Source organism: Vidua chalybeata, chromosome 6, assembly GCF_026979565.1.
Source record: "Vidua chalybeata isolate OUT-0048 chromosome 6, bVidCha1 merged haplotype, whole genome shotgun sequence".
Classification (NCBI taxonomy): Eukaryota; Metazoa; Chordata; class Aves; order Passeriformes; family Viduidae; genus Vidua; species Vidua chalybeata.
The window spans coordinates 45,052,352-45,078,870 of NC_071535.1; the positions used below are offsets into that span (position 1 = coordinate 45,052,352).

The 26,519-nt window shown below is 44.5% G+C and overlaps 1 protein-coding gene across 4 annotated transcripts in view; it reads left to right on the forward strand.

Annotated features, from left to right (window-relative positions):
• Positions 1-26,519, forward strand: part of LOC128790337 (USP6 N-terminal-like protein) — a 75,723-nt gene that overhangs the window by 8,277 nt on the left and 40,927 nt on the right. Inside the window, exon 1 of one of the 4 annotated variants that reach the window (XM_053946984.1) lies at positions 2,919-2,995. The exons of the other annotated variants lie outside the window; for them this stretch is intronic. The gene's annotated coding sequence lies outside the window, so the exon portion shown is untranslated. Of the gene's footprint in view, positions 1-2,918; positions 2,996-26,519 lie in introns of those variants that run through there. 4 annotated transcript variants of the gene reach the window in all.

The following is a 26,519-nucleotide window of genomic DNA, read 5'->3' on the forward strand; positions in this document are numbered from 1 at the left end:
CCCTGTGCAAAGACAAATATATGATGGGTTGAAGCCTCATCTAGGTTTCCACATGTACCACTGTGCCATCTTTCTGAGGTCATGCTTCTCATTAGCTTTAGCTGATCTGAGGCTGTTCTCCTGCCAAAAAGTCTTCCCCTTAATTTTCTTCTTTCTGAGATGGCTTCCAGTTGAATCAAGCAAATGATGGTTGCTACCTCTAGTGTAGAGATGACTGGGATGTGTAGAAGTAGGGAGAGGGAAAAGGCAGGAGTGTCTGTTGTGGTAGCAGAGAGTAGTTTTGGATCAGTTGAGCTGATGAGTGCGTGGGAGTGGGCATGGCTTGCTGAAGAGCAGCTGTGCAGCCCCTGGTAGAACATGTCCTGCTTCCAGTCCAGTTTCCTTCCATGTAAAAGGGTGGCAAGGATTGCCAAGTGCGTTAATATTTCTGGGAGGCTACAGTGTTGGAAGAGTGCTTTGTGGGGCACTGCTGACTGATGGCTTTGTGTACATGCTGCCATTCGTGTACATTCCTGCTGAATGTATCAAGGAGAACATTAGATTGAATATAAGGGAGAAGTTTTCTGTGATGAGGGTGGTGAGGCACTGGAACAGGTTGCCCCCAAAAGTTGTGGATGCCCCATCTTTGTAGTCACCCGGACAGTATCACTCAGTCCTCTGCTGCCTTGCTTCATAACCTTTTTATAAACTCTGGTGAATCTTTGTTTGCTGCATTAGATGAAACAAAAGGTTATCATGTTTCTGCAGCACTACTTCAGTCTGCAACAAGCAAGGAGTTGTCTTGGCCAAGGACAGAGAGGGTCTGCTGGGGTGGTGACACTGAGAAATACATGTTTTGATGGACAAGTTGGAGCTGCAGGAAAGCAGCAGAGGTGCTTAGCTGTCATGTGTCATCTATGCTCTGCATTGCCTGGAGCCTGGTGCTGCTGTGGGGAGCAGCAGCCTAGGACGAGTGACTCTGCTGGGCGCTGCAAGAAGGAAGTTTGGGAACCAAGGGGGAGGCTGAGCATTCTGATTCCCTAGCACAGTGCTGTGTTTCCAGTATATTTGTCTGTTGTGGGACAACATGCTTTGTCTAAGAGCTGAAGTTGCTTTGGGAGGGCAAGCCAGGTCACCTTCATATGGCTTTGATTAAATCCAGCAGCACTTAAGAAAGCTTCAGGCATCTCTTTTTGCCTTGCTTGGCAGTACTGGGAAGCGAGGACTTAAAACTTTGCCAGTGATGTTTCTGCAGTATTGTATAAGAGCAGGAGTCGCATTGAGAAAGTTGTTAAATGGAAAAGGAACTGGAGGAGGAAGGGAGAAAAGGTTGTCTGTATGGCCATCGTGTTGATACTCCCCATGTGCTGAGCCCTGGTGCAGGCATGGGTCAATTCCCGTGCAGATGAAGTCCTACAAAGCTAAAGCAGCTCCCCTTCAGATTTAAGCCATGTGAAGTTTCCTTGCTTCCTGTATCTTTATACATAGGCTACTGCTGAAGATTATTGTCCAGGTTGGATTTGTCTTGTTATTTCTGTCCTTGTAGAGCTGCTGAACAGTGTGCATTTACTGGCTTTAAAAGAACAACAGAAGACCCTCCTGGAAGTACATAACTGGAGCAAATAACTCTTGCGTTTTGGTAATGTAGAGCAACAGGGTGATGGAAAATTTGTGATTGAGGCTGTGCTGTGGTCTTGTGGCCTTCAGCATTTTTTTCATCTTTAGAAATGCCTTCAGCCCTTCCATGATGGGAAAGGGGAAAATGAGTGAGAGGGAACCACAAATGGATTACACTTTTCTCAGTTCTTTAAATACCAGCTGGCAATGACAGTTCTCTGAATCACCTGCAGAGACTGGGGAAAGCAAGCAAGTCTCTCTTTCTCAGTCCAGGGTAAACTGATGTGCTGCATGAATAAGTTTTCTCACAGTACATAATGAGGTCCAGTTGGCAGGAAGTACATGAGACATTGTCAGGCTGATTCTGTACCTTCCTCTTGCTGATTTGGTGTTTTGACTAGAGACATCTCACTGTTTCCTTACCTCTCTCAGCTTCCAGATCCTCTCTGTGTTACAGTGTGTCTGAGGATGGTCCTTCATCCACCACATTCCTTGCTATCCCCGAACAATTGCATGAACAGGATGGGAAAAGTAAATTTACATTAGATGTGGTGACCTTTGCTTCAGTTGTATAATCAGAAAAACTTCTCCTTGTGGCTGCTTAGAATTGTTTCCAGTAAAACATTTCTGCTATCTTTTCTTTGGCATGCAGCGGGCACTTCAAATGCCCGAAGTGAGGTGTTTTTTGCAGCCTGCAGAGGTGACTTGTCACAGCTCTTGCTCAGTGCTAGTTAAATGTCTTCTGTGTGACTAAGGTACAAAAGCTTTATATGCCATCAGTGGAAAATATAAAGCCTTTTTTATTATGAAACTATAATGATGAATCAGTAATGATGATGAAAAAATGGAAGCAGCCTGGCTCTGACATCATGTGGAATTTGCCTCCTCTGCAAACTAGAAGAAATTGCACAGGTGCTGTGGAGCAGGTCATCATCAGCATCTCAGGGAGCACAGTAGGGGAATTGTAGGTGATCCCTTCCATCCCATTTACCAGTCTCTTCTCTGCCCCTGCATGTAGATGTTATCTTTATTACAGTGGCTGGTTAGGAGACTTTACTGGATGAACAGCCTTGGTTTGGGATTCATCCTCTTGCCTTTTACTTTGGCTTCCTTCTGTGATTTTAGAGAAGTCCCCCAACAGCCTCATGCCACATACCTCTGCTATGATGCCAGGGCTAGACAGGAGTGTCTGTTCAGGACAGGGATATAACACCCTCCTGATTCTTGGAGATTGGTTTGGCATCCTTCCTTTTCACCAGCCAGCTCATTAATGTCACTAATTCTCTCTAATGTCACTATTCTCTCTAATGCTTACGGGATTTGCCAGTTCCTGTATGCCAATGGGAATTGTGTTCTGTCTCCTTGTTGGTGCTATAGGAGAAGCTGATGCTCTGAACAGGTATGTTTGTCATGTTCCTTGTGAGGGGAAGAGGGGCTGCATATGGCCAGGGGTATAATGTGTGCAGGGTTTGCCTGATGGGCTTGGAATGGATCCTGTGGTGCAGACTGCTTTGCAGTGAACAGTTATTTTTTCCATCCAGAGGTTTTGTAAAAACACCCAGGCAGAAGATAAGGTTTGCATTTAGCCTTCCTGACAACCCTCTGAGGAAAGGGCTGGAAGACAGCATTGCTGCAGAGCAGCCCCTGGGAGGCCATGCTCCTTGCTAACATAGGCACTGCCTTTTCCTTCCCGGAGCACCAGCCGGGGAATCCTGGCCGAGCTCACAGCTGCGCAGGCGGCTGCTGCGCCCTCCTGCTCAGCTGGTCTTTGGCAGCTCCCCCCGTGGCGTGCGTCCGCCTGCATCCCGAGTGAGGTGGGAGGGAGCTGTGTGTGTGTTGGTATCCAACCATGAACAAATCTGCTGTTGTTTTCTTAATGTATGGCAAGAACAGCCTGTAGCAGCTTATTCCTCCCTGGATAATTACTGCTCTGCTCTGCCACTGATTGCTCTTGGGAGCGGTGGAGTAGTGCCTCCCCTACACTGCCTTGTGCATCCTTTTGCCTGAGTTACTTGGTTTGTTATTGCTTTAAGGCATCAGTGCTCAAATAAAAAAATCTAATCTGCACTCTTTGCAGCTGTTTGACATTCTAAGTGCATTGCCTAAGTCAGTTGAAGTCCCTGAGGTGCCAAACATGCTTTCAGTGATGCCTCTTGCTATGCTACGAGCAGGTCTGCTTGCATCTCAATTCCAATATCTGGTTTACTTTGAAGAGGGGAAAATATAGGGATGGGTTGCAGTCTACTATTGTATTATCTGGAATTGTGCTCACAGCTGATCAGAGGTGCGTGTGCAACTGGAATTGGAGTGGAATATTTTGCCATCTGTGGTTGCTTGGGGGAGGTCTGAAAAGCAGGTGCATGATCCTGCTGTGGGAGCATTAATGAACAAGGAGGGTTGGCCTGGTGCACTGAACTCAAACCTTCAGTTTGCCATAGGAGCAAAAGGAGCTACTTCTGCAAACATCTATGCCTCATGGATCTCATAAAAATGGTATTGCTTTGCATTTAGCTTGCCTGAATGGCCCATTTGATTTTATAAGGATATAATCACAACTTGCTGCATAGAGATTTCTTGATCCCTAAATAAGTGAAATGGATTCATTATGGAAAGAGATCTTTCTTGAAAACCTGGTTCATCCAGGACTGTCTGGGCAGTGCTGCAGACGTGAAGAGGAGTAGGAGTCAGGGTGGAGCTGTTTCCACCCGATTCTCTTGTATTTCCTGGGGTTTATCACAGCATGCAAGCAAATGTGCCCTCCACTTTGGATCTGAAAGCACAGCTGGTTAGTTGAGCACTGCCTGTGCTTCCTGTGCCAGTCTTCTTATGCTTTCCTTTTCTTAATTAATTTTCTGCTGTAAGAGGCCTCTTCTTAAAGGGAAAACCACAATAAGAAGGGAACAGCAAACGTAGGAGTGCCTCCATTTGCTGGCAAGTTGTTGCAGGTGTGTCTGAGTTGGGGGAGCCAGCACTGAGTCAGTGTCCCAGACTTCCGGTGACTCAGGTGGCAAAATCCCAGGTAATTCCCTTCTCATGCCTGAATTGCAGTGGATTTCCTGTAACAAACTCTCACGTTCTGTAGTGACCATGCAGGGAATGCCATTCTCTCCCTTCCAAATGGGTTATGACCAGTTGGTTCACTGGGGATGCAGGCACATGGTGGTGGTGGCACTTCTCTTCCTGCCACCACAGGCAGAAAGTTGATTTATCTCAGCAGCCTCAACCTTACCTCGCTCGCTCCTTCCCCCCGCCTCCCCTCCCTGCCTTGTTTCTTGTTAAGGTGGGATAAGTCACAGGAGTTGCAGCTGTCTATTAAGCTTGAGGAGATTCTTAAGCAAATCTGAAGGCTGTGTTCTCCTGGCAGATCTGCTTGCATGCATTATCCACTACTTCATTGTACTGGAAGGAGATCTATTTTCTGAAACATGGTTTATTTTTAGTCAAGATTTTCCCTGTCTAACTGGCAAAAGTTCAGCATTTGCAGCAGGATTTGCAGAAGAAGCAATTTTGCCGAATCCTTGGACTGGGGGAAGGGAGAGCAAATGTTATATTAGCTAGCAAAAAAGCTAAATGCTGACTTTAAAAACAGCTTTGTTGTGAGAACATAAGGGTTGGGTGATGCAAGTTGAGAACAGCGTTGTGTTGCTGCACTGGATAACTCAGTCTGGGTTGCTCTTGCTTTTCCTTTTGACCGCTGCCACAGAGGTTAACCAGCAGTGGGTGGGGAGTGTTGCTCAGGGGCAAGTAGTCAATGAGCCAACCTTTTGACCTGACCCTGAGCAGTGAGTTAGCAGTTACCTTAACTACAGCATCCATGGGAAAATTCTGTCCCTGCCATGCATTGCACTGTCCTGTTGCAGCCATGTTTGGGGCCCCTGGAGGCTCACTGAGGGTTGAGCTTTTTGATGATATGGAAAGTATCATGCCCATATTTGAGTGCCCTTGTCAGATACCCTGAAATGAATAGGGTGGCACATGGGATGTCCTGCGGCAGTGCTGCAGCTGTCTTCTCCTCTCTTCCCCAGCTGCTGCTCCAGGGACAAACTGTCTACACATGCCTCATTGCTTTCACCAACTGCTTCTAACTACTTTGGGTCCTGTACTGCTTTCTCATGTGAGCAGCAACCTTTCAGAGGTGCAGGGATATTTTCTTCTTGGTCTTGCGTCTCCTCAGACATTTCCACCATTCCTTTTACAAAGGTAATCTTTGTTACCATTAGCTGGTAGTGCTGCAAGCAACAGACATCGGAGAATGACACCAGAGAGTGGATGACTGTGTCCAAAGCCTTTGGTACTTACTCCTCTGAAAAAATGAGAGTTGATTCTGCATTTGGGCATGTAAATAATTTGTTTCCTGCTCTACGTTAACTCCAGCATGTTGCTTTTTTTTTTTCTGCCCCAATTCCCCAAGAGACAATTGCATAGCAACTTTGTCATGGTTCCATTTAGAAAACAAGGAGAAATCCTTCAGTTCCAAGTTTTTTTCTGAATGTTTGGAAACCAGAAAAAAGGAGAGGAAGTAACACTAGGAGTTTAAGTGTATTCTGCATTTGGAACAAGTTGGTATATGTTGCCTGCAGGTAAAGACCTGCATCTTTGTGAAAGGATTGGGGCTGAAACAAAATTTTAAGTGCTGTTTCAGTCATTGGGGTAAAAGCACCATGAGAATCAAGGTAGGAGCACTCATCAACTGCCTAGAGCAGTAATCTTCCTAAAGGAATTAATCTTATTTCACCTGATAAAAGAATTTATGCAGTGGGGGAAGTCTCTACAATTTCCTGCCAAGCTTTCTGAGAAGACTAGGAAAAAAATAAGTGCCAAAATGACACTCTTCTCTCCATGGGGAGAGAGGGCTTATGTCTTCGTAAGGCCTGTTGTTATCTTTCTGTTAAAAAACATCTGCATTAACTGGCAAATCAGGATTGTTTTAGCTATTCAATTTTCCTTAGTTCCCTGGGGACTTCCTAGTTGCAAACCTATTTACAAATCCCCTGTCCATCTGGGATACAGATGATCTCATTGCCCCAGTGTTGATGCAGAAGTAGGCCCCATGCTTGCCATGTACGTGGTGGCCTATGGATGTAGAGACTTCATAAGTTTTAAGCTGTTCCTTAGGGAAAGTTTGTGGGTTGTTGGGTTTTGTGGTTTTCCCTTACATTGCTAATTATTTCAGGGAAATTCCTATCTTATTAGTGCTTTCTCCCCAAAAGCAATTCTCTTCTTCTCTTCTTCTTGCCTTCAGAGGCTGGAAGAATGCTGATATGTTAGGAAAGCCAGTCTCTGTTTTAAATGGCCTTAAGCATGTTAAGATTCAGGTCAATTTCCTCTTACAGTGGCTTGCTACAAAATGAGTGGGAATCTCAGGGCATCCCTGGGTCAGCTTTTTTCTCATGCTCTGGAAGATTTCATTCCAGACAGGTGAGTTTGTGGAGGAGGAGATGTCCATCTCGAGTTTTGCGTTACTCTGATAGGAAAATATTTTTTCTATCAGTGAATTTTTGCTGATATCATTGAACTATGCTTAAAGTATGTGGGCATATGTTGTAATCTGCTGGCAAAGACACTGAAAATCAGAGTCCTGGATTGGCCTAAAGGTTCATGTAAGCAGCTAATGTCTGAATCAATACCCTGTCTCCAGTGGTGTAAGAGGAGCTGCTCTGGAAGGACTTGGATAGAGGCTGAGCAGCCTAATTCAGCATTCCATCTGCTCTAGCTTGAGCCTGTGCCTTGCAAATGTGCTGGGTTTTAAGCAGGCTGAGAGCTGAACTTGACTGGCAGCCTCCAGTCGCAGGTACTGGGGCAAGTGAGGAGCTGAGTGCTGGAGCCCATGCCTGCATGGGAGGGTGCAGCAGTGGGAATCCCAGCAGTCTCTGGGTTACCTGCAGCAAAGAATGGAGCTGACTTCAGGTTGCCATTTTAAACTTCTGTTTAGTGCAGGTGAGCAGTTTTGTGGGCATTCCATAGTTTGTGCTTACCCAGCCCTCCCAGCACAACTGTGCCAGTGTTCCTCAGCTTGGTTTCACAAGCAGAGAGCTCATGCAGCCCTCATGGAGGGTCAGCATTTGGTGACTGCCTGAACTGCTGCTTATCCCCAAAGGTGCTTCTGCTCTGCATTGCTCTGTAATTACTTGCCACAAATTTTGTCCTCCCCAGCAGCTTTCAGTGTGATTTTTAAAAGGGAACATAAGTAACCACTTGGACAGATGGACATCTGGGAGGACTGGTAGTGGGCAGGGGGAGTGGTTTTAGCCCTGGTACTTGCATGCAGCATACTCTCCAGGCAGAGCCCACTGTGATTCTTGATGAAGTTTCCCTTTTCTTGGCTGGCTCATTGGAAAACCCTTTTCACTCCAAGTTTTGTTTGGAAAGAGAGACACCTACACAGATGGCTGCTCTTCAGTTGTCATTCATGTTCCTTTCTGCATTACCCTCAGGTGAAATCCAGGCTTGCCAAAAAAACATATCCCAGATTTAGAAAGAAACTAAACAGTAAGAATATTCTGCTTCTTCTCTCTAAGCTGGGAATGCAGTGGGGTCATATTTTATCAGTTCATAAGAGATTGTGTTATTTTTTCTTTTTGGCTGAGTTTCCTTGTAGTTCTCATTTTAGTTTTCCTCAGAGAAAAGGTACAGCTTTCATTAAGGATGGTTTTGGCTATGTTTTGCTCATTCCTTGAGACTGTCTGAGTGGTTCCACTTTTTTCAGACAAGTGCCAATGCTTTGCTTTGGCGTCCTGCTGGTCTCATCTGATAAGGGTTGGGATGTTTTTTCCTCCTAAGTGGCTCTCAGAATTGCTGGATTGATAAATAGTAAGTGTTTTTAGGTCTTTGAGATATTGTGGCAGAGGGGAAGGGGAGGAGAACAATAGCATTGCTGGAAAGCATGAATTTGGTATGCTGGTGATTTATGAGACTGAAGTTAGAGCCTCTTGCTTGGACCATTTGCTAGGTTCCAGGATGCTGTGGATGGCTTAGTCCCTAAAACTCAGGGTTTAGGGACTTGCATTGCTCCTGGCATTTTAGCTGTAGAGAAGCTGTGATTGGACTTCAAGTGCCCTGGAGAGGATGCAGGAGGGTCCCACACCAGGGTGCAGAAAGATGAGGCTGACAAATAAGGTGAAAATGGCAACCTGAAATGGCAAAGGTTTCTGGTAGGTTTCTAGAAGTGTGGCTTGCTGTCCATTTCCTTCTTTATTTATCTAACCTTTCAAAATTGCTGTGGCAGGCTGGTGGTAGGCTTTGGGAGGCTGGAAAGATGCCAGTACAAGGAGGTGGCTAGTGCTTCCTTCCAAGTGTATTAACTCATTCCTGAAATATGCATTTCTTCTAAAAATAATAATTTCTACAGTAGCTGTTTTTGGAGCCTCAGTGGTCATGCTTTGAATGGAAATGAGACTGTCAAAGGGTTTTTCAGGAGGGCAGGATCAGGCACATGCATAACCTTCAATGGTGCTGACAGTGATGCCATCAGCCCCATGTGCTTCCAGACCTCCATGTTGTATGGTGAGGAGCACACCAAGGAGAAGTGTAGTCCCCCAGGGATTTAGCAGGTTGCATCTCTATCAAAGAGGATTTTTTAAGGGTTTGACAATCAATCCTCCACTCCTTGTTTTTTGCCCTGGCATGGTGCCGGCAGCCTAGGTATGGTGGCTGGGCTTGTCCCACATCCAGGTGGAAGCTGTGGGAGCATTGGAGTTGGGAGGATCAGGGGGTGGAACCCTGCATGGTGTAAGTGCCAGCAGCTGCCAAAACCCCTGTGCCAGTTTTCTACTCAATGCAGTCCTGGATTAAACAAAGTAAAAACCAGGGTAATGGGAACCAGGATAAATGGCTTGACCATGGTGATTTTCTTTTTTGTCTTTATTTCCTAGCATGCAATTGCTATAATTCTTCTGTGTTACTTTCATCATTCTTGATTTCTGAAAGTATGTTTTCCTTTTTTTTATTCTTTTCCTGAGGGTTTTGGACAGTGTTTTCCAAAGCTATTGTGGTGGGTATTTCCCCTTCTCTCTCAGAAGCAGCTTTCATTTTGGAATGAATAGCTCAGCATTGTTCACATTGTATTCCACTTTTATGGGCTTTTTTTCCCCTTTGGACTTTGACAAAAGGGGAAAGCAGTCTCCTAAATACTTCTGGAGTCTTTTGGGTCACTTTGCAGAAAATATTTCTTTCCTGTTATAGAAGACCTCATATTCCAAAGCTCCAAGCAGGAAAGCTGTTCACATTGGAGTTTCTGAAAAGGTGGTTCTTGCATAGCTTTTGCTTGGTTTTGGCCAGTTTCAGGTAAGATTGTGCTGAATTCACCCTCGAGCAGGACTTTGTAACCTTGTAGGAGTTAACTTCCGTTGTAACATTTCTAATGACCTAACTTGCTACTACTGGTTTCTACAGAGCATCCCACATGTTAAACCTGTTCCACTCTTGCAGACCAATGCCTGTTTTCAAACTCTCCCAATCCAAATACAAAGAGGGGGTGTAATGTGCCTGCAGGCTGCATCGTCGGCACATAAACCTAGTGAACAGGAGAGAGGACAGACTGCTTGTATTGGCACTGCTGTCAGCTCTCATTTTCTCACAGCTGGGGAACCATGAATGCACAGACTCCATTGATGGGATGTCCTGGTTTTAACCTTCTCAGTTGAGGGATTTGTCAGCCCCAAAGCATAACATGTTTCTGTGTGCACCTTTCCAGTAGCAAAGGGTTTCACACCCTTTGCTGAGTGGTCCCTTCCAGCCTCAGAGCTGGTTAGTACCATATTGCTTATCTGCACCTCTCTGTGGAGCAAGAGATGACGGGCCCACACTTTCTAATTGTGATCGTCACTCTCATTATTACTGTCTGCAATGTCCATTGAGCTCAATTTTTTATTTAACCAGCAACTGGTGAGAGAATCCTCTTGAAATTTTGCGAACTTTTGATTTTAGTTCCTTAAAATTCTTGGCTTCTTCTAGTCAGAAATGGGTAACCTGGTGTGAGAGTACCTCAGTGCTCTTAGTGTGCATGAACACTTGAAGCAGCTGCCTAGGATGGGAAGCACGACAAAAGCACAAAGAATTAGAAGCATTTTGTCAGCCTGGTTGGAAAGTAGCTACAGCAGTGAGCAAATTATTCCTTTTATGTGCACATGCAGTGTCTGACATCCAGGCAGAATGCTGACAAGCTGCTGTGGCTTGGAGGACAAGTTGAATGATCTGCATAAAGTCCTTATGATTTCTTCTCTCAAAGCAGAAGTGGCTAAAAAACCTTCAGAAGAAGAGGCCCGTCTGATTCTGTTGTTAATTTGTTCTAGAGGATTGGTTGCCACAAGAAGTATCTCTACTCCAGGTTACTGGTTTTGGATCTGCTCCTGGTTCAAGGAGATAGAGGTGTTCTCTGTGTGAGCCATTACCCTATTTCCTGGACCTTGCATTCATGCATCTTCTGACAGACAGAGATGCCTTAGAGTCAAGTTGATCAGCTTCCTCCCTGCCATGAATGTTTCTACTGTTAATGAAAGATATTTTTGTTTTGGAGGCAAAACACACCCAAAGACACCCTCGCAGGTTTGTTTGTGCCAGGTTTTGACTCAGATACTTAGTGAAACAGAGGAACAGCTTGAAAACAGTGCCCTGGTCCGTCAGCTGCCTGAGGAGAAGTGCAGGAGTAAAGTGGCTTAAAGCTCCTTCAGTTCAGCAGTGTGCACAGCAACACCTTCCTGTTCCTTGTGAGTGCACTGATTTTCACAGCCTTCCAGCACCACCTACCAATTAATGGCTTTGAGAGGGCTTGCTGTGCGTGGGAAAGCTGTGATGTAGAGAGGTGATCTTGCTGTGTCTTTCTGGAATTTTGTTGTGTCTGGTGGCGCAAGAGGTTTGTAAGCATCATCTGCTTCTTGCAGCATCTGAGATTGCAGTGGCCTGTGTGGCAGGGATGTCCAAGCAGATGGAGATGCCTCTTGCCCTCAGATTTCCTCTACAAAGTATGTGGCCCATTAATCATGAGTGTGTGTGTCTTTTTCAATGGGCTGATGGCTGTAGATGCTGGATAAATTATTGGGGATCTCCGTTTTGGAGTTTGAGCTGCCTTTTGGTAGATGAAGGGTTGCACTTGTTTCTTTGAACACTTGCAGCTTCTGTTTCAGAGTGTCACACTGTGGAGAAGACAAGACATGCTGTGTCTCACTGCTTGGAGTTCTGCACCAGAGAAAACATTTCCCCTCTGAATCTTCTGTCCGGGAAAGATGTTCTCTGCAAGAACAGTTGGAAGTATCTGTGATCCCCTCTTGTTCTGCTTGTACAAGAGCCCTGTCAGAGACAGTTTCTTAAGGTGCCAGGTCAAAGGGTTTAAATGCTGGAGCCCAAAGCTTTCCCAGCTCTGCTGTAATGCCCGTGTGTGGTAGCTCAAGAGTGGAAGGTCTGCCACGTTGGCTCCAGCCAGGGTCCAGATTGGCCAGTATCCTCCCCTGGTGACAACCAGACTGGATCCTCAGGGAAGGAGGATTCTCAAGATTTAACAGCTGCACCAGTGTTGTCCTCCTGCAGAGTCCATGGTACATTGCAGACACTTTCTATAACTCGCTCTGAGTAGCAGAACATGCCACAACACAATTGTGGGTCACTTGGAAGTATTTCCTCCTTCTGGTTAACTTTTTTTTTTTTCTGCTGTCTCATGGTCTTTCACTGTGAAGAGTTGTTCTTTGCTCCTAATGTGGTTTACATTACACCAGTGGGTCCTGCAGGTTGTTTTCTTTCTTGCCTCATTGCATAGGTACCTTTTTTTGTGGTGCCCACAGCTTAATATTTCATGATGATCCACTGTCTGCTTTGACTGTGCTGCTCTGGAGTTTGAATTCAGGCAAATGCTTTGTGGATGCTTTGAAGGGGATTAGAACTGACCTCTAATTGAAGGGAAAATGGAGTAATGTCAGATGTAGCTGCAAAAGCATTCTGTGCTTCTAGCTGGAAGAGTTGTTGAACATACTGAAGAGAAGGAATTTAGAAACATGTCCACATGACCCCACATCTGTTACTCAGCAGGCATTTCTGTTGCACATCTTGCATTTATTTTCTTGCTAAAACTTTAGGCAATATATCAGTGTTGCCATTCTGTAACTGGACACCCCTTTGCACTGTCTGCCTCTCCAGCCAAAAATGAAGTGAGAGTGATGTTAGCTAATGGCATGATCTCAGCAGTTAATCTAGACGAAGACAGAAGTTGGCTGCTCTCTCCATTTATTCACTTAGTTTAAAGTACTGAAAGCCACAAATGAACTCGTTTCAGTTTTCCAATGCTGTGATAAGAAGATAACCAGCCCCATTTCCTAAAACTTTCCAGAGCTGATGTCCATGCACATAGAAAAATCCAATGCATCCAAAGTCTAACTCACAGGTTCCTATGCAAGAGCACCACTGCTTGAGATGGCTTGATGGAAATATTTTGCTGGTGCATCCAGCAAATTGATAATCATGTTCCACAACAGATAGTACACTTAACAGCAGCTTAACTTCCTGTTTTGTCTGTAGGTTTTTCTGATCTCTCCTCAGCAAAGATTTACATTTGAAAGTCTATGGATTTCTGTGTTCTGCATATTGCTTGGTATGGACTTTGGAGGCAATGGGAAAGCTTTGCCAGCTCTTACATCAGGTGAGGTGAGGAAGGGAGCAGCCCAAAAGTTAAGCCTACAGATTTCTACTTCTCTGCTAAGCCTTGTGTTTTTTCTGTGCTGGTCCATGTTGGAGGACTGGAGACGCATCAACAACAATAGAGTAAAAACTGTATGGTAACTCGTTCTGGTGAAACTTTCCAGTGTGTCTTGGTTTCTCTTTCCAATGAAATTTCCTTGAAACTTTCTCCCCATCTTCTGGTCCCTGTTCCTGTGTCAGATTGAGAATGGCCTTTGTCCATGGCCAGGGCTCCCAAGGACTAAGATTTGATGAATCTGAATGGAGGAAATAAGCTGCCTGCCTGATCAGATGCTGATGGCTTAGCAGGACATTTCCTCTCCTCCTGCTTTTTTGGTGGTCCCTCAGTCTGTGAGACTTGTATTCACTGTGCATGCAGGATTTGTTCTTCACCTGTGACCAGAATGTGACTGGTGTTTCTTTAGGAATAACAGCAGCAGAACCAGGTAGCTGTCATCTGCTCTCCAAAAAGCATTTGGTTGCTGTTTTCTCTTATGCTGCAACAAAGCACTGCAGACTTTTCTGTCTTTTGCCCCAGATGCAAGTAGCTTTTTGGTCTTTGTGTTCCTGAAGAACCTTGTGACAACACTACACCAAAATTCTGCTGTTCAAGTCGAGTAGTGCCATGGGCATATCCTTCTCCTGAATGGAGGAGCAGAGCCTGGACCAAAGGTGAGAGATGTTACACATTAAACAAGGTGACTTGCCACAGTCTATCTGACATCAATGGTCCTGAGAGCTAAACTTTTGTGGGGCTTGGTGTGCCCATGTATCCTTTCCAGTGTGCGATGAAACTTGGCAAAGTCTGGCTTTGGAAAGCAGAATAAAATACTGTTGGAGAACTTACTCCTGACCTTCTGCCTTCTGGCTGGAGAAGAGGCTGCAGAAGAGTGCCAGCCTTTGTCAGTCTGAATTCAAGGGTCTGCTGTTCCCCAAGGTGCAGGGGATGGAGAAGCCTTGCAGCAGGTTGGGAGCAGGGAGCATCTGTGGCTGTGTGAGTGTTCTGTGCTCACGTGGCAGAGAGTGTCTGTCAAGGCATGGGTTTACAAACAGAGGAGCTCATTAGTTAGAGCAGCCGGATGGTATGGCAGAAGGCCCGGACTTGGGTAAGCTTTTGAACAGCTACTCAAAGGAGGAGGCAATTGCTGTAACATTCATAAACTTGACTGTGAACAGACTTCCCAGTTGCCTCATCCTCAGTGGAGAGAAGGGAGTGCAGCCAGGAGCTGCTGTACTCATCCCAGGAGAGATGGCAGGGAGCAGCAGGCTCCAGAGTTAATTATCTTCATTAATTCCCATAAAAAATTTCCACCTTCAAAAGCCTAAATGAGCAGAGGCCTGCCAGAGCAATAACCTGAGTGGTAGCTTTTCCTATTTTTTTTCCCTCTCATCTTGTGAGGTTCATATGGAGGAGAATACTCTTGGAGTCTCAAGAAAAATAGCAACAAAACAATGCTAAACAATGCTAAACCTACTTATTTGTTGCATATGTTGAAATGTGACAATGGGGGTATCTCATGCAAGCCCCTTGTTATTTTAGCTTTTACTCTTTGCCTGATATGTAAGTTGTAATACTTTTTTAATATTATTCCCTTATATTTGGAAATAAGGGTACAGCAGTTTAGCTTCCAAACACCTTCATTCTCTGCATGTCTCTCAAAGCAGCCAGGTGTGCTGTACCTGGTTTTATGGCTCTATGTCTCACACAAGCTAGGCCGACCTGTCTGGTTGAGAGTATTTTCCCACACTGTTGTCTTGTGTTCCTTTTTAAGTTTTTCCTGTTTTCCTCCTGAAAAGTAACAGTGGGTGGTGTGAGGAGCAGAGTCAGGAATTCAAGGATAACTGCTGAACTTGTCCTCAGTTCATCTTCTCACATCTCTCGCCATGACAGCCTGTGTTAGCAAAGATGACAGTGTGTTAGCCAGAAGAAATACGTTTTTTGCTGTTTGAAGAACTGGCTAATCATTACATGCCTCAGTTTCCCCATTTAAGAATGTGTTCTTTAAAACTGCCTGTTTTCTCCCAAGTTTGTATCTCTTTCAAAAAGCATGAATTTTGTTATGAGGTCCTCTGCAGGAATCCTGTCATGAGTCCAATGCTGTTTCCTCCAGAGGGACTCAAAGTGCTTCTGTGCATCAGTTAGGGAATGGGCTCCATAACAGGATAAAACTTGAAAGGGGTTCTTTTTGGTTTTTGGGTTTTTAAATTTTTTTTGGTTTTTTTTAAGGTACTTTTACAGATGTTGTTGTTAAAGGCTTCTATATTTAAAACCCTAAATATTGGAATGTGGCTCCATAACAGTACGTAGTGGGATTTGGAAAAAGTCTGCTAAAATTGTATATAAGGAATAGAGAAACAGGTCATGTTAAAGTTGTTAGACTTTCTCATGCTAATGCATGTCTTTTGGGTTTTTTTTTTAATGAATGTTTTTCTTTTTAAAAATACAAATAATGGACCTTCCATTTTAGACAAATGTCCCTTTTTTAGGATGGTGATATTTTTCCTAGTAAATGGCTTTTTTAGTGGGAGCTGCCTTGCTCTTTCCATGTGATCTCTATGCCCACATCTCTGAATGTTTCCATCTCAGAAAGGAGGGGGATTCTGGTGCCAGCAGGCAAACTTCAAAAGCTGCGGTGCAGGGAACCTCTCAGTTCTGAGGCATTTGGAATAGACAAGAAATAACACCAAAACCCCTTGAACTTTTACTGCCATGTAAAAATAACAGAAAAACTTGCTTCTTGTTTTCTTTAGTCCTTGTCATGCTAAAGTGCTGAAATGGAATAATCCTGTCATCTCCTAAAAAGAACCTGATATATTTAGGAGCACTCAATAGCTTTTAAAGAAAATACGGTGTTTTACCTGTTGAATGCTGCAGTTGTGCTGTCACACTTAAGGACTTAAAATGGGACTTTTGGGTGCTGTTTAGATGCAGGACACAGGTAATGACTCTCTTTCACCACATGCAATGTTATTACTGGCGTTTGTCACACCACAGACCCAAGTGGTGCCCAATAGTTGTGCTCACTCCCATGCCCAGCATCCAACTCCAGCCATCCTGGTGGAGCTGAGTTTGGATTAGGCAATTTTTTTTTCTATCCAAGCCTCCTAAGAGCCTATTGAGAGGGAAGGGGAATGGCTTTTCTTTCCAAGAGCAGCTGAATCCAGTGCCCTAGTTACCATGGCTTTTTAAATGGAGTACTTCAGAGGATGTACAAAAGCATCTTTAGTACTTGCAGTACAAGGAGAATGAAAGGACCTAGATGGTGTCAGCAGTGTAGCAAGATTGTGTCAGCAGTGTAGCAGAGGCTTAAGTGAGTATCATTCATTTATTGTTAGAGATTACCCAATTTGGATTGTATTTATGGAGTTGGAGGAGAGAATGGACCTGTTTCAGATTACTTGTGAGCTTTAAATGTACTTACAGGCTTTGTGTAGGAATTGCATTGGCTCCCGCTGGTTAAACAGAGCCTTTCCCCATGAGGAAACAACACGAGGGTGTTCACCATGTAGTGGAGCAGTGATGCATCCTGGCTTGTCTTGTGCTGCCAAAATGGGTTGATTCATACCACATCTCTCCACATGGCAATGTACTGGATGGGGAAAAAAATGAGCTGTCAGACAGAACTTGCCCAGCTGATTTTTATTTATTTTATTGCATTTTCCTGCGAGGATTTTAAAGCCTCCAGTTACTATATAATTTGCTGGCTAGTTCCAGCTAAGCAGATCCTTAGCTGAAGGCTGTGGCCCTGCAAAGGACGGGTGAAGGTAATAGGTTGTGAAGTCTGCACACAGTGGGATGCTTCTTTTGGTTGGTTTCCCCCCCGCCTTCCTGTAAAACGATGGGTGGTCTGTTTTAAATGCCACCTGTATCATGGTTCATTGGCTCCTTCTTTTTACCTGGCTGTGATGGCAATATCTGCATCTCCTTCTGGGAGTCTCCTACTGTCCTTTGAACAGTTTAGGTACTGCTGAGAGGAACATGACATCTACAAATCCTGTGAAGGATGTAATTTCTTGAATTATTTTTTTTCTTCTGCGTGGGTTCCTGTAGTCATTACATTAAACTCAACCCTGATGATGCAAACTGCTTTCAGAAGAGTCCAGAGCAGAAGCTGCTGTGCTTAAACCCATCTGCAAATTTGAGAGGGGGAAGTGAGAAGATGAGCATGGAAAACTCATAAGGAACTGAAGCTTGGTAAAGCTCAGCTTTTTCAGCAAACACTACATGTTAGTTCAGATGGGCCTGTGTGAAGAGCAGTGGAAATTTGAGTTGCATTGTCAATTCATTAGCAACATTCACATTCATTTCAGTGGAGCCAGGGTTGCAATCTCCTGCTAACAGGTGCTTTAAGTCTGTACTTCTTCCCCTGGAGAGGCACATCTGCCTCACATCCTCTGCAGCCTGCTTTTAAAGGGAGCCCTTTCCCCATGAAGAGTGGGAGAAACTCATCCATCCCTTCCTACAGCTGTCCCAGCAACCCACGGTCTGGTCTGCTCCAAAGGGGGGCTGCATTCCAGCTCTGGAGGTGTATGGCAGGATGGTCACTGGGACATTCACTGGAGGAAGAGAGGGCTGCAAGCGCTTAGAGACTGTCTGGACTTGTTCCTTAGAAAATACCATCAGCTGCAAAGTCTGGATGCATCCAAGCACCAGTGCATCTGTGTCCAGGCTGTGTTGGCACCACTTGGCATCTGCATTAAGGGAGTTGTTGCTCTGTAAGAATCAGCATCCAATGCTTTTAGATTTACAGAGAACCTGCTGGCTGGAAAAGCTTTTTTGTTTGTGAGCCGAGGTACCAAAAGTATGTTAAATGCAGGTGTACTGCACAGCTGGAGGTGGGGGCTGGCAGGTGGTCTCACAAGGTAGGGTCCCTGGTGTCTGCCAGCACACCAAGGTCAGAGCAGCACCAGGTTGCCTGCAGCAACTGCAGAATTGAGCATGTAGGGGCAAACTGGCATTTCCTCCTTTTCCTGGCTTTCATAGGAGTGCAGATGGTAGGTTTTGATAACTAGAGGCTTAGTACAGAGAGGTCTGTCTAGTGTGAGATATGTAAACCTCAGTTCAGGCTTGGATATGTTCCTTTTCTGTCTGTAGGAGGTATAGGCTGATTATTCTGTTCTGTTCCTTTTTTCCTTCCTGGTCTTTCTCTTTTTTTTTTTTTTTTTTTTTTTTTTTTTTTTTTTTTCCTACTTCAGTTTCATAGTGTTGATCCAAGTAAACAGTAATGAAAATTAAGTAACTTGGCCTGCCTCTTACACAGCTACTGCTGTGTGTAGTTAGCAGTTTAATGAGAAATGAGGCAAGGCAGAGCTCATTTTGCTCTCATATAGCCAAACTGGCTGTGCAGGACTTAGGAGTAAGATGGGATAGTAATTGAGTGTGATGTTGTAGTATTTAGGGCAAGATCACAGGAAAAGTGTTGTATTCCTTTGAACAGGATGGAGCCTTTCACATGATTTTTTTTTTTAACTTTAATTCTGTAATCTTGATCTGTTATCTAAGAGCAGGAAGGTGTCCTAAATTGGGAAATTTCATCTCCTTAAGGAGCAAAAGATTTCATCTTGGTCTGTCTAGGGAGCCCTGGTGTCCCCCGGTATGGGGCATCTTGTTTGGCAAATGCTATGGGTTGCTGTGCTCAGGGCAATGCACTGAGAGACCTTTAAACTTGCATTAGAGCTGGAGCATTTTTTGTCTGTTGCTGTTGGCTCACCTCCAAGGTGTGTTGTGGGCTGTGCAATGCTTGCCCACACAAATGTCCCTCTGACTTCCCCTTCACTGTGTTTCTCATACCTGAGAAGTCACCCCAGAGCAACTCTTCACTGGTGCTTCCCACCTGGTGAAATCTGCCTGTATGGGCTGTCTGTCATTGATCTGGCCTGACTGCTAGGCTGACTCCTTCCAAGCTCACTGGAGTTTCAGAAGAAATAAAAAAATAGCTTTAATGTCAGTGGCTTTGTGTCAGGAGGTTTGGTTACTGCTTCCTTGTTCATCTTGCCAGCTTTTCTCCTAGACTTCTTAGGCATGTGCAGATTATAATTGATTTTCCTCCTGAATTTAATACCTTTGAAAGGACTAAAATCAATAGCTGTTCGGAGTTGTGATTGGGGATGCAAAAACTTTCATGCCTTTCTCTTCTACAGCAGATAATGCTTCAGGTGCAAGGGGGAGCAAGGGTCTGTGCTGTTCACTGCATGTCTGCAGCCAGAGTTCTATTTCAAGCCCTATGGGGTAGTGTTGGGATATTCCTTTAATCTCATGTGTGACCCTCAGCTTTTAAAGAGCACAGCTGAGCCTGTTTTTTTACTTTGGCAAGTTTGAGTCCCATGTGCTGTGGTCTTCAAACTTGGGGTCCAGAGAGCGGCTTTTCTGCCACTGCACTTCGCCCTGATGCTTTTAACATGGTTTCAGTATAACATCCCTGTCTGCCTTCTCCTAGTAACCTCTTGCCCCATTTCACCTCATTTGTATGGAACAGAAACCCTACAGAGTTTATTTTCTACTTTCTGAGGAGATGTAGTCTTAAGTTAATTGAGGGAAGACAGATGGGACCTGCCGGCTCTTGGTATGCCAGCAGTCCATCAAGGGTGTAAAAACTAAATGTCTGATGGCTTGCCAGCATGACCTTGTTAGTGTATTACCACAGGGTGGTTAGGACTCGGGGGACACAGGGAATGAGTTCTTACAAAGTTGGGCTGCCATAAAGTGTCCCCAGACCAAGTGACACACAATCTCTCTTCGGAGATTGCTGGGTGGTGCAGCCACCCAAGGACCCTCTGCCTGGACTGGAGAGCCTGCGGATTGGCCATGGTGTGACATCCTTGAGCACCCCTACCGTGGCTGGGTGTGGAAGTTCCGGGATTGGCTTGCTCATTACCTGCCTGAGCTCCACTGTTTCGTCCTTGAAGCCTCAGGGGGAACTGTGAGCTCTTTTCTTGAAAGACAAAGGGCTACAACAACTTCCACGCTAAAAATACCATAAAAGGTTGTGTCTTTAGGAGCTGGGCATGGGAGCAGTTCCCACCCACATTACTGCAGCATGAGTCACCAGGCTATTTCAACTGCTCTCCGTGTGGATGCCCGGCTGAAGATGCACGGCAGAAGAGAGGGAGGAAGGGGAACTGCTCCGTAGCGCTGTGGAAGTGATGAAGAATTACGAAGAAGAGGATGACACGTGGGCATATGTGGACAGTTTGCTTTCCTTTTATTAGATTTTTTTGTTTGTTTGTTTGGTGCATTTTTTGTTTGTTTTGTTTTTTGGAACTTCCAGCAAATGGTATTTGCTGATGATTTGAGCTTAACGCATTTGGAGCCAAGTCTTCTGAATATGCAGAACCCCCCAGTTTGTTTTAGGAAACACAGTAATTGCCACGTGGTTAATATGAAGTGGAAAACCCCTCTGACATAGAAGTATGTTTTATTTACTCTCTTTAAGCAAATGTTTTTTTCTCTCACTATCCTCTCTCCTCATCTTCATCCTTTAACCCCCTACCCTGATGCCAAAATAGGCTGTGTGTCCTTGTGACAGATGGTGTAAAAGCACATCTCCCTTACATTGTGCCCTGCTCTTCCCTGTGCTCTTTATCCAACAAGCAGGTATTAGGGAGTAAACTTGTTTAGGTTGTTTGGGTTTCTTTCCTGAGACACAGTCCACCTGTCCAGGCCCCAACAAGGCTATGGGTATTGTTTTCCCTTTTCCTTCCCTTCTGCTTGACATCTTGGCTATCAGGGTTTACCGGAATAAGTTTGTCAGTTAGAAATTCTATAAAAAGCTTCCTTTATTTAGACACCAACCCACTAATGACATCATGAGGGCACGTCTTCCAAGTTCTCCAGGCTGAGCGGACAGAGGAAGGTGGCTGTGAATCTGAGCCCTGTCCCTTTCCCAGTACACCCCTGTAGTTGTGTTCAGTGGCTGTCCCTCAAAATAACCCCTATCTTTCTCCTCCTCCTTTGGGGACAGGGCAAGAAGGCCCCCCCAGCACACTGATGCATCTTTAGCAAATGTTTTAGCAGTAGAATATAGCTGTGGTTGTCTGTCTTACTACTCATCACTTCCAGGTTAGTCCTTTGCAGTGCTCTTTGGCGGGTATTCACCTTGACTTCTCAGGGAAGCAGGAGGCTTGCACACTCAATCTCTTTGATGCTACTGAATTTTGTATCAGGCCGGTTTCAAATAACTTTAACAGGGGAGTAGGTGAAGTTAAAAAAGCCTCCATGGACAGGCAGAAAGCAGCAGAAACAGGCACATATGAGGTCTACTGCTTGTTTTAAGGTGGAGGGAAGGAGGCACTGGGTGAGGGGCAGCAGAGCAGGAGTTGGCCACCAAAGTAATGCACTGTCAAAATTATTTTGTGAGTGATTTCTTTAAAAAGTATTGGTTTGAATATTTCTGAATGGGGGAAAGGTGTATATTTGTTAAAGGTTAAAATGTAGTGAGTGTGACCTGGACAAGGTTTGTGAATCTACTGGAGAAGTTATTCCTGGGTTTCATTTATGTCGTTGGAGAAGAAAGTATGCTATGGTGTGCTGAGCTTCCCCTTGTATGAGCTCAGTTTGTTAAAATGTTATCACAGGTGTTTTCTTACTGGCCTGCAGTAACTCCTGGGTGATTTTTTTAAGTGATCAATAAACTAGAGCTTATTTAATCGATGGAAAGGTATAAAAGTCTCTGCTGAGAGAGTTTAACTGACTTCCTTGATTCTTCTTATCCTTCTATTGAAGTAAGCCCTAAGGTTGACATACATCATGGCTATTGCTCTTTAGATCTGGGAGACTTTGAGCAGTAGACTTACTAATTCAGTGTATCCATAATGCAGATTTTTCCAGTCCTGTCTAGAATTTGGGTTAGATGAGCAGCAGTTTCCAGCCCTGTGCTGATACCTGCTCTGTGCTGTTGCTCCACTTGTTGTCCTTCCCATATTGACCTCCTTGATACTCTGAAGTAATAAAATCTCAAAACAAATCCATATTGCACAAATACTCTGCAACATTGTATAAATGGCCAAAATACTTTGTTCTCTTTAGAAAGTTATTTTACAAAGTTAGGTGGTGTTAGAAGAAAATACAAATTTGCAGGTGCCAGTTTCTGAGAGTCTTTCAATAAGGTAGCACAGAAAAGTGGGAACTTTGGGGATACTTTCCTGGGATCTCTTGTTGTGGTCTCTAGCAAAAAAAAAAAAAAAAAAAAAAAAATCTAGTGTCCAAAATACAACCTTAATTAAAAAACAAATATGTTTATACCACTGAGAAGTGACATCTGATAATATTTTCTCTAAAGATGGGGTGTGGGGATTGGGTATTTTTAGCTGCAGCTAGTCTCAAGTTGTTGTTTTGTGATCTTCTTCTAATAATACATTTCTTTAACACTTTCCTTAGAATTTTTGTAGTTCTAGAAGCTTTTTCAGACAAAGATGGGGGGAGAAGAAAAGGGAGCAGCAGCCCATTGGCAGGAGAACTACGGAAATCTGTGTTCTGATGGATATTGGTGCCTAAGGGGGGTGCGATGTTAGAGTTGGGTGTACCTTGTGAAGGACCTTTTCCAGGTCAGAGAGATGGCTTGGGATTCAGCTTTCCCTCTGGCTGTAGCAACTATCTGATTGACACTGCCTGCTTCTTAAAAGCAGTTGAAAACAAGATCAAGGTTTAAATAGCTGAAAGAGGAAATCTTGGATAGAAGAATGATGTGCAGATAGAGATGCTGTAGTGCAGGGATCCCATGGAAGAGCAGGTGTAAGAAATGGCAGTTTAAATTTCAGGTCTTTATGGTTTGAGGTGTGGCTGGCTGGAGTCTCTTAGGATTTGCCTGCAAATGTTGCCTCTGAGATAAGAGAGCCAATAAATGCCCATGTGAAACCTGAACTTCTTCATCATCCAGTGGCTGCTGGGCTTCTCCTCACCTCTTGCTGACAGACTGAAAAGCAAGTACAGATCTTGAGGGACCAGCGAGCTAATCCTGGGGTTTTGTGAATATCAAAGGTGCTGTGAAAAAGTTTCTCAAAGAGAGGTGATATGAAAGATAGGAGAGAAGAAGCATTTTCAGGTTGGGTTGCTGGCATTGTCTGTGTCTCAGTAGCTATCCATGGAAATGATCTGGCTCTCCAAAGGGAGCAGCAGTTATGTGTTTCCCCAGGTATTGTGGGACTCTGATGGTATTGTGGGAGGAAAGCAAGTAAGCTGATGGTAAATAATAAACACACATGAAAGCAAGCAAGCTGAAGGAAGGACAGGCAAGTGTGGTCTGACTATGCTGCATCTGTGGTATGCTGCTCTGTCTCAGAGGGCATCAGGAAAGTTCTCCAGGAAGAACCTGATGGTGGGGCTGGAGAGGTATCTGGCTGAAGGGACAAGGAAGGTGTTTAAGTGGTTGTTCACTTGTTTATATATTTTTTTTTCAGAACCCAGATCAGTGATCAGTGGTTTCTACTAATTGCTAATAAATTAAATGAGCTGAGGCCGTTTTGCTTTCCAGCAAATCCTTTTATGCTGTGGTGCCTTTTTAATGACCAGAGGCACAGTCAGAAATGACAGCCCAGTCTACTGAAGATGTTAAGACCACATGTCCAGCCTTGGGTGAGGAAAAAGAAAAAGGTTGCTGCTCCCCAAAATACCGAGCCCACATCCTGGGCCACTGGTTGGGGAGAGTGGGCTGTGTGGTGTGGGGTGCTTGCAATTCCCACACTGCTCTGGGGCTGGGCAGGGCTTGCCACAGTAAAGGGGATCTTGCTTGAAAGAGGTTATGGATCATTCAGCATCAGAAACTTGCCAAAGTGGTCCTTTCTGCACCATTCTCCCTGCCCCCATGTTCTTGGACCAAGAAATAACTTACTTATTTTGAAGCTCATATTTTTGAAATCTGTCTTCAGCGGAGCCTTATGCCAAAATGAAGGCCAGAGTTAAGGCCTCCTGAGAACTTTCATCAGGAGATAGTGCAGGGCTGGTGCTGCACTCCTGTAGGTGGCAGTTGTGCATTTTCCCTTATATCAAATTTGGGACACAAAGTGGTTATCTGGATAATCCTTTCATTGCAGGGAACCCCACCTGTGGAGGAAAGCTGTTTGGGCTTGACATTGGCAGTCCTGGGCAGGTTTCAGTCATGAGTCTGCAACGTGTCAGCTTGGGTGGCCATAGCTGAGCATTTCATATCCTGAATAATACTTGGACTTTTGGTGTCCTTCTTAGGTTTAGGACCTGACATTTGATACTCTGGTTGCCTAAAAAAAGATTAAATATAAAGAGTGACTGAGTAGTGCTTTTTGGGGAACTGTAAACTTGATGCCCTGCTTTCATGTCACACCTGGGTTTAATTAATCATAACTCATTAGCAGAAGTGCCACAGGCTTAGTGCCTGATGTGAGAATGTTTCCTTTGGTTACTGAATAAAGGAGCAGCACCAGCAAGAGTGGAAGCTTCATTTGTGTCATCTGGGGATGAAACATGGTGATAAGGGATCTGGCAGGAAGGAAGTGCAGTGTGTGGTGAGAAGAGCAGGCTCTCAAAGGAGCATATTTAGAATACAGCGGATACTCAGGGTGGGCACAGTATCTTCTAGGGATGGTTTGTAGCTGTAAAACAGGGGCAGCTGCTTGAAGCCAGGTCAGTGGTGCAAAAGGGGCCCTGTCTCTTCAAGCCATGCTGCTGGAACGTTGTCTTCTCCATGGGACCTGTAAGGGGATGGAGGAGGTGCTGGAGGCTGCACGGCTGGGAAGGGCAGGACCAGGCTGTGCCCGGTCTGGGCTGGATTTATTGAGTGGGCTCCAAAGGGTCTTTGTCTCAAATCACCCCCTGCTGCTTATTGTTGAGAGTGAACTCTACTAAAAACCCTTCTTAAACAAGGGGGGGGGGGCAGAAACAATCTGGGAAAGCAAATATTTTCTGATAACAGTGAGCAACAAATTTTTGTTTGCTGTCAATGGCAGGAAGTGGGAGAAACATGTAGTAGCTATAATGCAGCACAGGCTTTACTGCTGGAAAAGAGATTTAGTGCGCACATTTCTCTAGCAGGGGAGATATCCTTGAGGAAGGGCTCCTTAAAGTGGGTGGGAAAGGCATGGCTTTTGTTTTGCTGCATCAATGCATCTGTGTGAAGCAGATGCTAAAGGAAGGTCTGTGGCCAAGATGAAAATCTAGGTCCAAGCTTACATGTGAAGCGGGAAACAGGGAGATGAAGTCTTTGGTTTGTATTCAGCCAGGACAAGATTGAAGCAACTGCGCTTTAAATTAAAGGGAGGCCCTTGTACTCAACTGGCAGTGATGATAAAGTGTGAACCAGCTCTGATCTCTGTTCTCTGGAAAGATCCTTCCTGCTGAAGAACTTGATACTTTGTTAAGAAAAAAGGCAGAAAGCTCCATGCAATATTCGATTTGAAGACTTATCTGAAGGCCTGCAGGCATGTTCTAACTCAAGTAGGCATTTTATTCTTTCTGTTGGACCCATTTTTTACATTAGGGAAAAAAAGTTTCTTTCAAAAGGCATTTCACTGCCCTTAGATACTTATTTATTTGCAACTTCCCTTTTCCAAACTTTCTTGCACAGTGCAGAGTCCAGCTGCCCTTCATTAGGATGCATTGGGGTCTCCCAGGTTTTGATCTTGGAACAGGAAGATTCATTTCCCAAGCTGCTGAGGAAATCATCATCCTGCTTGCAAATGCCTTTTGTAGCAGTTAACTGAAATTTTGTGTTTATAAGTGAACTGTTTAAAGTGAACTGTCTAGCTGTTGCTTTGTTGGGTAAATGTTAAAGCATTTTTAAGCTAAATGCACCTTTCAAGTTCAAAGTATCTTTTTTTTTTTTTCTTCAGCTGAGTATATTTTCAGCTAAGTAGAGCTGCATCTTGAAAGGCAGGTGATACTTGAGTTGTGTTTGTTTGTTTCCTGGAGAGAACAGCATCTGCTGCTTCTTTTCTGGACAGCCTTGCATGGGCCTCCATCATACCAAATGCTTGTCTTTATATAATGGCCACAAGCTCTCATGTACTTAAATTTCTCCCTCTGCTTTTTTAAACTTTCCCCTCTGCTTTTTATGTCATCCAAGAAAAGGTTTTGTGAGTTTTTTAGTTCTTCCATTCACTCCCTTCATGCAAGCTCTAGCTTTCACTGGAAAACCTTTCTCAAGTATTTCTATCAATAGACTTGAGCCTGCTCTGGTCCCCTTTGACTTGCTTTTATCCCACTTCAATTGCTGTCCATTATTCACATCAGAAATGCTGAAGACATGCAAAAAAGTATATGTTGGTAATAGATCCACTGTGTTTCTGAGCTTGGG